This window comes from Orcinus orca, chromosome 14 (genome assembly GCF_937001465.1).
Source record: "Orcinus orca chromosome 14, mOrcOrc1.1, whole genome shotgun sequence".
NCBI classification, from domain to species: domain Eukaryota; kingdom Metazoa; phylum Chordata; class Mammalia; order Artiodactyla; family Delphinidae; genus Orcinus; species Orcinus orca.
In genome coordinates, this window is record NC_064572.1 from 53,535,785 (window position 1) to 53,545,928 (window position 10,144).

Consider the following 10,144-nt stretch of genomic DNA (forward strand, 5'->3'; position numbering starts at 1 on the left):
CAAAGCCATGAAACTGACCTTGATACAATCCAGAGTCTATTCAGATTTCACCAGTTTTATATGCACTCGTGTGCACGTGTGCATGTAAGCGTGTGTGTGGGTGTGTACAGTTCAGTGTAATCTTATGTGTAGGCTGTGTAACCACTATTGCAATTAAGACATAGAGCTGTCCATTACCACAAAAATTTCCCTCATGCTATCCATTTATAGTCAACAACCACTCCCATCACCCCCCATCCCTCCTTGAACCTAACCCCTGGCAACCACTAATCTGTTCTTCATCTCTATAATGTTGTATAAATGGAATCATGCAATGTGTGACCTTTTGATGTTGGCTTTTTCTCTCAAAGCCATGCCCTTGAGATCCATCCAAATTGTTAACCTGTATGTTTGTTCATTTTTATTGCTGAGTAATATCCTACAGTATGGATCAGCTATGGTTTATTTAACCATTCACCCACTGGAGTACCTCTAAGTTGTTTCCAAGTTTTAGCTTTATGTTTTAACTTTTCATTGCTTTCAGCAAGGGGACTTGAAAACAGAAAGCGCTCAGTTAGGATTCATTAATTTGAATGAACTCCTAGTCTCACCCAAAGCTGAATTCTGTGCTGATACCATCTCTAACATGTATACGGACCTAGGGGGAAATATCAGTTCTCTAAAAGCTTCCATTGACTTACTACACCATTCTCCACTCATATTTTAATCTGACATTTAGAGATTACAAGATATTGATGTGGTTCTTATTACATTTTAGAGTTCTAACGTGATTTAAGTGCTTTGGGGTAGAGTGAAAACAGATCGCTGGTATTCTTGATAGGTTAAGAAATACTTTCCATAGCCAGTGTCAAGGTGTGACAGGGTTTTAGTCCCATCAGAACTTCAGTCACTTTTAAAATAAAACAAACAAAAATTTCATCAGCATCATCACATCTCCCACAGAGCCAATCCAAATCCAAATAATAATCATAATGAAAACAATATTGTGCAATCATTAAAAACATTATATAAAGTATTAATAAAAGCACCAATTTTTTTTTGTGTGCCAACTGCTCTCCTAACCAAACCAGTCAACTGAGCTGAGAAAGTTAATTTATTTGGAATACTATGCATCCTCAGTAAGCGTCATCAAAATTAGCACTTTAAAAAAAAAATATCTTCCACACGCTGACACTTCCTCCTCCCCCAAGAAAAGATTCCTGGAAACTCTGCTATAGGTAATGAATACCTGGTCCCAGACTGTCAAAGCGTGTCATCAACAGTGTGGGATGGAGAAGCTCTGCACATTGGAAACAGAATCCAGCAAATCAGAATTGGGGTGGAGCAAAGGGGAAATTATTAACTACATACTGTACAAGACTTATCATAAGGCTATGTGGTGATAAACTTTATGTTTATAGTTATAATGAAACAATACTATTCATACTATAAAAATAATATACATGTATGATGGAAAATTAGGAAATGCAAATGTTATTAAAATTGTTTAATACTAGGTAATTTCTTTAAATAGATTTGGGGGGAGGCGTGACATTGGTGTAATGCGTATCCGTATAGCCAGTTATTTAAGGTTTGAAAGGCAAATACAGAAAATTACAAGTTCTTAAAAAACCATTCTTTTACTGAAAAGACTTAGTTTTTCTAAGTAAGCAAAGATCTGATAACGACAGTATGAAGTACAGGAAATATTTAATAAGACATAGAATCTTTGCTTCTTAGGCAGATTACATAAAAGGCAAAGAAAAAACTTTTATAAGCTTTTAATAACAGAAGACCCATAATCTAAGATATCTTATGATTTTAACAAAGAGGAAATTAAACTCTAGTTTTGTATCAGCACATTATGAGCAAGTCTGGCAAGGTACTCAGGAAACTTTTCTAATACTGAGGATGACATCAAGGGAAAACCTAAAGTGTTGACAATGATGAAGCCGCCACCTCAAATGCCTCCTGGGGAAATTCCTGGTAAAGTCCCTGAAGAAAAACTGTCTTCACGATGAAGAGTTCCTTGATCCTCCCCATTCCCCCTCTGTTCCATTTTCACCCATCCCCTCTACCTTCAAGCTGAGTTTAGACATCTCCCTGTCTAAACTCTGTAGTTCTTTATTGCTCCTTGTCCTATGGACCTGGCCCTTTCCTACCTTAAGTTGCCCTGATTTATAGTCATCGACCAAAGCAAGACCACCTGCATGCAGGGACTTTCCTTTACCCCTCAGAAAGACTCGCAAGGAGATTTGCACTGATCCGATGCCCAATGCATGATATCCCACAGATTTTCCGTGAAGATTTGCATTCTTCATGAATGAGAAGGAAGGTTTTTTTCCCTGTCTTGCTGACTCACCCTCTACCATCTACAGAACCAACTGTCAACAGAGGCAGAAAGGAAATTTTGTCAGTTCACCAGAGGAGGCCTTATGCAAAACAAAGTGAGGGGCAGAGTCATCCCTGGATTCCCTGATTCTTCCCTAATTTTAAGTAGGGTGGTGTTCTACTAAGGCAATATTTCCCAAACTTTAGTCATTCACATTCCTCATTCACAATGTTTGCCCCATCTGTATGCCACCTATAATACTGCTTATTTAAAAATCTCAAAATCAATTTGCCTATTTAATTAAATAACTTTTTAAAAGAAACTTTCTACAGTTACTGAAAATGAGAGGAAAAAGTATTATTTGCCAAAATTTGAGGATAACCATAAGCATAAAAACAATAAAAAGGAGATAATTAATAATAAATTAGATGACTAGTCAGGACACTTGAGTTTCAGAACTGCCTTCTTTTTGTTAAATATGTGCTCTTTGTTTGAAAGAGAGATTAGCGAGTGCTAGAAACAAAGACATAAACCAAAGTTAGACTTTCTTCTTGATGCACTCAAAAGATTGAAAGAAATTTGAGAGGAAGACTATGGTAGGATGAATAATGCCCCCCGCAAAGATGCCCATGTCCTAATCCCAGAAACCTGTGAATATGTTACCTTACATGGCAAGAGAGACTTTACAGACGTGATTAAGTTAGGATACTCGAGGTGCGGAGTTTATTCTGGGTTATCTGCATGGGTCCAATGTCATCACAAAGGTCCTTATAAGAGGGAGGCAAGAAGGTCAAAGTTAGAAAAAGGAAATATGACAATGGAACAACCAGAAGTTGACATGATACACTAGGAGCCACGGAATGCAGGCAGCCTCTAGAAGCCAGAAAAGGTAAGGAAACAGATTTTCCCCTGAAGTCTCCAGGAGGAATACAGCCCTATCAACCTCCTGATCTTAGATTTCTAACCTTCAGAACTGTAAGAGAATAAACTTATATGATTGTGAGCCACTAGGTTTGTGGTCATTTGTTACAGCAGCAGCAGAAAACTAATATAGAGACTAACCCTCACATCGTGTGATTCAACGTTATTTAATACCATGCACATGTACCAGTTAAAATCTTCCATAGCCCCAGTGGTGTATACCTACACTTGGGAAACACTGCCTAATGAACTCCACTAGGGCATCGGGGAAAATGGTAGCCACAGATTAAAGCAACTGTAGAAGAATTTAGGCCTGAGGCAGTGAAGCTGGTTACTAAAATGGTAGCTGATTATAGGGGAAGCTCTGTGTGGTCGGTGTCCTGCTTCATCCTCTGCTTTGGCCTCCCTTTATACTGTAGCACCTGAGCCTGAGCAGACAGCATGCCTGAATCAGCCTTCCTTCAGTGAATGGACTCTGTAATGACGTAGGTCTAGCTAGAGTTCCTTCTGCTCCTAAATTACACTGCCTTTCTCTTAGATTAAAATAGGTTTGGGAATATTTTCTCAAGTTAAAAAAAAAAAAGACTTACTGTGTTTTTGTACCATTGTAAAAGTAAAATTGTTTAGTACAGACATTTTTAAACATAGAGAAAAGCTAACAAAGAAAATAATAACTAACCAGTAACTTCAGCCCCCAGAGAAAACTACTTGATTAGTATTTTGATAGATTTTTCTCTGGTCTCATTTCTACTCATGTCTGCTTATAACTTAAAAAATAGTCAATAAATACTATGTAGTAGCCTTCATTTTCCCCATTAAAGCATGTTATGAATACTTTTGTATTTGTAAACTTATAAAAAGTGTCATAAAAGACACACATCAAACTATCAATGGGAATTAATTCCAAGAAGAAAAGTAGGAGGTACATCTCATTCTATGTGTTTCATAGTGTTTGAAGTATTCCACATACTATGTAAATTTTTAAGAAAAGTGGTAAAGTTGAACTAAATGATTTCAGAAGTGTATGATTTGGGCTCTAACAAACTATGACTTAATCCTGGTTTAGAACTAAATCTGAAAACTTAAGCCACCAAGCTTGTGTCCATATCACAGGACCCTTTAAGAAGAAAAGATAAAGGGAAAGGAAAGACAGTTCTTTAAGCACCCACTATGTGCTTATTCCATTTGCATACATTTTCCCATTTATCCTGATAACACCTCATTTTTACCGAGACTCTGAGAGGTTAAGTGGTTTAACAAAACTCACAGGGCCAGGAAGGGGCGGAGTCAGGATTCACACCTGGACCAGTCTGTGGGGGATACGATTGCTGCTTTCTACATCAGAGGTTTCATAGTTTCACTAGTTGATGAACACACTCTGGCTTACCTTACAAAAGTCAGATCAAAGCACAGAGGGCCATGACTCCACAAGAGCCAGTGTGCCCACAGTTGGGCTGGTTCTTTCTCTCTCCCCAGTCCCCACCATGATGTGTGTGTCTGCAATCAGTCCCCGATCCCTAGCTGGTGGACCTGAAGGCACTACTGAGGGCCCCAAGAACACTTGCAGTCACTGTGAGCCCTGTAGCACTCACCAAGGACCACATAGCTGTCGATGCTGTGGATCCCAGCAATCTGAGCCCACGAGACATCACTCCCTGGTGCCACCACACACTCCTGCCCTTGGTGCGCTGCACAACTAGACCTGAGGCCATAGCACACTTCAGCATGCCCCATCCACAGGTAAAAGTCTTCCTTTACCACAGTCAGACTATAAAGTCTGGAAGAGATGACTGTGTGTCTCCAAATACAGACACCTACACAAGGATCACGAAGAATGAGGAATACAGTAAACCTACAGGAACTGGCCCCAGAGAAATGGAGAACCAGGAATTGTTCAACAAAGAATTATAAACAATTGTTCTAAAGATACTCAGCTACAGGAGAACACAAATAAACAATTTGATGGTATCAGGAAAATACAAGAACAAGATGAGAAGTTCAACAAAGAGATAGAAAACATATAAAGAGCCAAACAGAAATTTTGAAGCTGAAGAATACAATGACTGGTACTGAATAATAGAGAATTTCAAAGGCAGACTGAAACAAACAAAACAATGAATCAATGAGCACGAAGACAAATCAATTGAAATTATTCAGTCAGAGGAACAGAAAACAAAAGATAAAGAAAAGGAACAAAGAGAGTCTACAGGACTTACAGGATAAATTAATGGAAACAATGTACACATCACTAGAGTCCCAGAAGAAAAAGGAGAAATTCCCAAATCTGGGGAGCAATTTGGACATCCAAGTTCATGAAGCTAATAGTTTGCCCCAAAATATCAATTCAAAATGACTTTCTCCAAGATACGTTATAATAAAACTGTAACAAGAAAAACGATAGGGGCTTCCCTGGTAGCGCAGTGGTTGAGAGTCCGCCTGCAGATGCAGGGGACACGGGTTCGTACCCCGGTCTGGGAAAATCCCACATGCGGCGGAACGGCTGCTCCCGCCATGGCCGCTGAGCCTGCGCATCCGGAGCCCGTGTTCTGCAACGGGAGAGGCCACAACAGCGAGAGGCCCACGTACCGCAAAAAAAAAAAAAAAAAAAAAAAGAAAGAAAAATGGTAGAAAAACTCAATGGAACACTGAATTAGTTTTTTGAGTATATAATCAAAATTGACAAACTGTTAGCTAGACTATGAAAAAAAAGATAGAGGACTCAAATAAATAAAACTAGAAATTAGAAAAAGGCAACATTACAACTGATACCACAGAAATACAAAGGATCACATGAAACTACTATGAACAACTGCATGCCAACAAATTGGATAACCTAGAAGAAAGGGATAAATTCCCAGAAACATCATGATGTTAATGGACCAGTACCGTATATTCTTGAATTTTCTAGAACTTCATAAGGTGATAAGTTTAGATATGAATATTTGTGTTTTTAGAAACCAACTCACCTACAAAGGTTATACCTTCTATAATACCAGCAACCTCAACATTGTGCCGTGGTTATTTTAAAATCCTGTAGTTTTCCTTGTCCTTCAGCATAAACATAAGTACATTCTGTTGTCTTATTTTTCAATAATCTTTAAAATGTTTTCCCAAAGATCTAAATTTTTTAAATTTAACTACAACTTATTTTAGAGATTAATAACTTTATTTTAAGACAAAACAATTTATATTTTAAAAAAAGAATCATCACATGTTGATTAGTGCAGCTGAGAGATATTGACTGGTGTCAAAATGACAATCGTATATTTTTAGGTATGTCTAACAAACTGGGAGGGCAGATAAACAAAGAGAGCATTTGCCTGATGGCCCTGAGTCTCTTGTGAGATAATTCATATTGAGAGAAGGAATAGGGCATCCGTTTGTACAAAAGTTTTGGTCATTTGATCATAGAGTGATTCTGACGAGAGCACTGACTTGGACCTTCAGGCAGATTCCACGGCACAGTCTTCACTGGACTTGAGGTTTTGGATTATAGAACCTGAAAGAATTGTTTTAATAAAGCTCAATTCAACCTTGGGGGAAAGCAGCACTTGAGAGCCCTTTAACCTGCAACTCAAATAGAAAAGAGGAATTCACTCCCAGTTTTGCTTTTTTTTATACTCTTGTGTTACTGGTGTGTGTGTGGAGGTCGGGGTGTCCTGTTTTGTTTAACTGATTCAATTTTTTATAATTTTTACACACAGTACATCTATAGGTAATGATCCTCTATTCACTTTTTTCTTAGCTTTTCCTTAATCTCTCTCCTATTTGACCTGTCCTTTTTTATGTAATTTTGATATTCAACTGATTTATAGATAGTGCTCATTAGGGGAGATGTATTTTCTTAGTTTCAGGGTACTTCAGATCCTCCTTTGTGTATTGAGATGGCAAAAAAACCATTTTAAAATATCACAGCGTTCCTTGATAGAACCTTCTAAAGATAAATCTCTCAAGATAAACAATTCCAGGGCTTCCCTGGTGGCGCAGTGGTTGAGAGTCAGCCTGCCGATGCAGGGGACACGGGTTCGTGCCCCGGTCCGGGAGGATCCTACATGCCGCGGAGCGGCTGGGCCCGTGAGCCATGGCCGCTGAGCCTGCGCGTCCGGAGCCTGTGCTCCGCAACGGGAGAGGCCACAACAGTGAGAGGTCCGCGTACCGCAAAAAAAAAAAAACAAAAAACAAAAACAAGATAAACAATTCCAAGTTGGAGGTCACACTGGCACATTTGGATCCCCTGTTCTCTCTAATGATAATTTCCACAAGCTGTGGATTGCTCAGGCGTTGAGGGCATTGTTAAAATTCTGCAGTGTGGAAGAGCTACACTTATTTCATATTTGTTCAAAATGTAGCTCTTTGAGCTGGACCTTGCATGTCACTTTCTTGCTTCCAAAATGACAGTTGTGAGCTCATAAAGTCACCCAAGAATTTGATAGCCAAATTGAACTCTATTTTCTCTACATTTGCTTGTATGTAGGGAGGGCACAGTTTCTAAAGGCTGTAAAAGAGCCCGTGTTGAAGGGAAGTAGTCCTACTATCAAAAACCTAGGAGTTTTTCAGAACTAATCAGTTTTTTGGCATCAGTTCTTTCAACAATAATACGTCTATACAGTATTCACATGTACATTATGTGAGAGTTGACCTTACCTGAATATATTGGAACAATGTGAGATTATATGTCCCAAATTTATAATGAAATTATTGAGAATTGTTTTGAATTTTAAATCCAGAGAGAACTTTTAAAGAGACAATTCACAGAAACTGATGTAATTGCTTTCGATCGTAGGTGAGCCTTTGTCCTTGAATGCAGAACATGGAAATGTTACATTTTATTCAAATGCGTTAATAATATTCAATGATGAATTAAAACACCTGGATTTTAGTTATGGTCTTGCCACAATCTAGCTACGTAATATTGGGCAAGGCTTTTTAACATATCTTCCCAAATGAAAATGAAAGGGCAGAATGAGATTTTCTTTCCTTCTGGCTATGTAACTTTTTTTTTAATTGAAGTATAGTTCATTTACAATGTTGTGTTAGTTTTAAGTATATAGTAAAGTGATTCAGTTATATATATATATATATATATACACACACACATATATGTATATTATACATGTATTCTTTTCCAGATTCTTTTCCATTATACGTTTTTACAAGATAGTCAGTACAGCTCCCTGTGCTATACAGTAGGTCCTTGTCATTTACCTATTTTATATATAGTAGTGTGTATATGTCTGGCTGATGAACATTGTACAATCCTAAAATGTCAACACTGGGAGCCCAAGTTCTTTTCCCAAATTTTATTTTGCATAACTTCGGAGTGAGCTCAGTGGGGGCTGAGGACCTGGGGCTCTGCCAGGTGTTGGGCAAAGGCTTCCTCTGCTCTCCTAAAGTAGGTCAGATCGCTACTCCTTAGCACACATCAGATGACTAGTGGTGGGAATGTTGAGACTGCTCCAGATTAGAGTTGCAAGCTCACCTCATGACATCTATGCAGGCGGCCCAGGGTGGGTGAGGCTTGAGAGTGTGGGCGGCTGTCTACACACAGACTCACCATTCCTGTTCTGGCTTCACCTCCTTCACCAACCCACATTCCAAAAGTCTCTCAATTAGTGTGGCTGCTGGTAGCTCAGTTCTGAAGAGCTGATGTAAAAGTAAAGAAATATTTTACTTTAAATAGTGTTTTTTCTTAAATTCTAACACATTCTTTACTTAAAATGACAATAACTATTCTCCTGGCCTGCTTAAATATTAGGAGGCTAAGGAATTGCTCACATGGCCACATAGTTGATTGAATTGGGGCATTTAGTTCATGAAAATAACTAGGCTGCAACTCCTTTTAGTTATTGCAGATGATTTAATGACCAGGTATCCATCAAAGTAATCTCTCAGCAATTAACTAGTGATTACAAACCCAAATAAAACGTTTCATGTCTATTTAGCTGAGCTACCTAGAAATGGCCTAAACATGGAAGATTCATTTTCTTCCAATCAATGTTCTTACCCATAACTAAAAATAGAAAATGTCCTAAAATTTTTTGATATTCTTGATAAGTAAAAATGCTTATCACTACATTGACCTTCAGCCAAAGGTCAGTGATCATTGAAGCCCCAGACTGTGACTCTAAAGGGTCGTAAAGTTTTCTGCAGACTTCATACCTTTCTACCTATAAAAGATAGATAAGAACTAGAAAAAGTTCATTTGTAACCTTTTTTTCAGATTCCACATATAAGCAATATCATATGATATTTGTACCTATTTACAAAACAGAAATAGAGTTACAATTTTCTACAGGTGTAAAAAATAAATTTATGGTTACCAGGGGATAAAGGGGGGAGATAAATTGGAAGATTGGGATTGACATATACACACTACTGTATATAAAATAGATAATTAATAAGGACATACTGTATAGCACAGGGAACTCTACTCAATACTCCATAATGGCTTATATGGGAAAAGAATCTAAAAAAGGGTGGATATATGTATATGTATAACAGATTCACTTTGCTGAACACCTGAAACTGATACCACATTGTAAATCAACTATACTCCAAGAAAACAATTTTTTTTTAAAGAACTAGGAAAAAAAGAAAATGATGCTTCCTATGGTGCATATTACCTGTTGATGAACAGGGATTTTATGAGTTGTATCATATCACATAACTCCAGGTTGCATCAAAGAAAGTTCTTTCTACACACCAAGCTGTTTGAGGGAGTGGGCGGAGCCAGACAGTATTGGGACATCCTGGATGTTGTTCCAATTCTACTTTATGTTCTTTTGTTCCTGTCAACCAAACTTGTTTACCTTGCTTCGGAATTTGGAGAAGCAATTACAGCTGGAAAATATATGAAAGAGTTTTTAAACCTACAGATTCTTCTGACTTTAGAATCAGTTGTTATACTACCAA

The 10,144-nt window shown here is 38.0% G+C and overlaps 1 long non-coding RNA gene across 1 annotated transcript; it reads right to left on the reverse strand.

Moving 5' to 3' along the window:
- Positions 1–616: 616 nt before the first annotated feature.
- Positions 617–10,143, reverse strand: LOC117196431 (uncharacterized). Its single transcript, XR_004476599.2, has 4 exons — positions 9,856–10,143; positions 8,712–8,875; positions 7,877–8,028; positions 617–889 (listed from the first exon to the last, which is right to left on the reverse strand). It is a non-coding gene; the product is annotated as an uncharacterized LOC117196431 (long non-coding RNA).
- Between the last annotated feature and the right edge of the window lies 1 nt (position 10,144).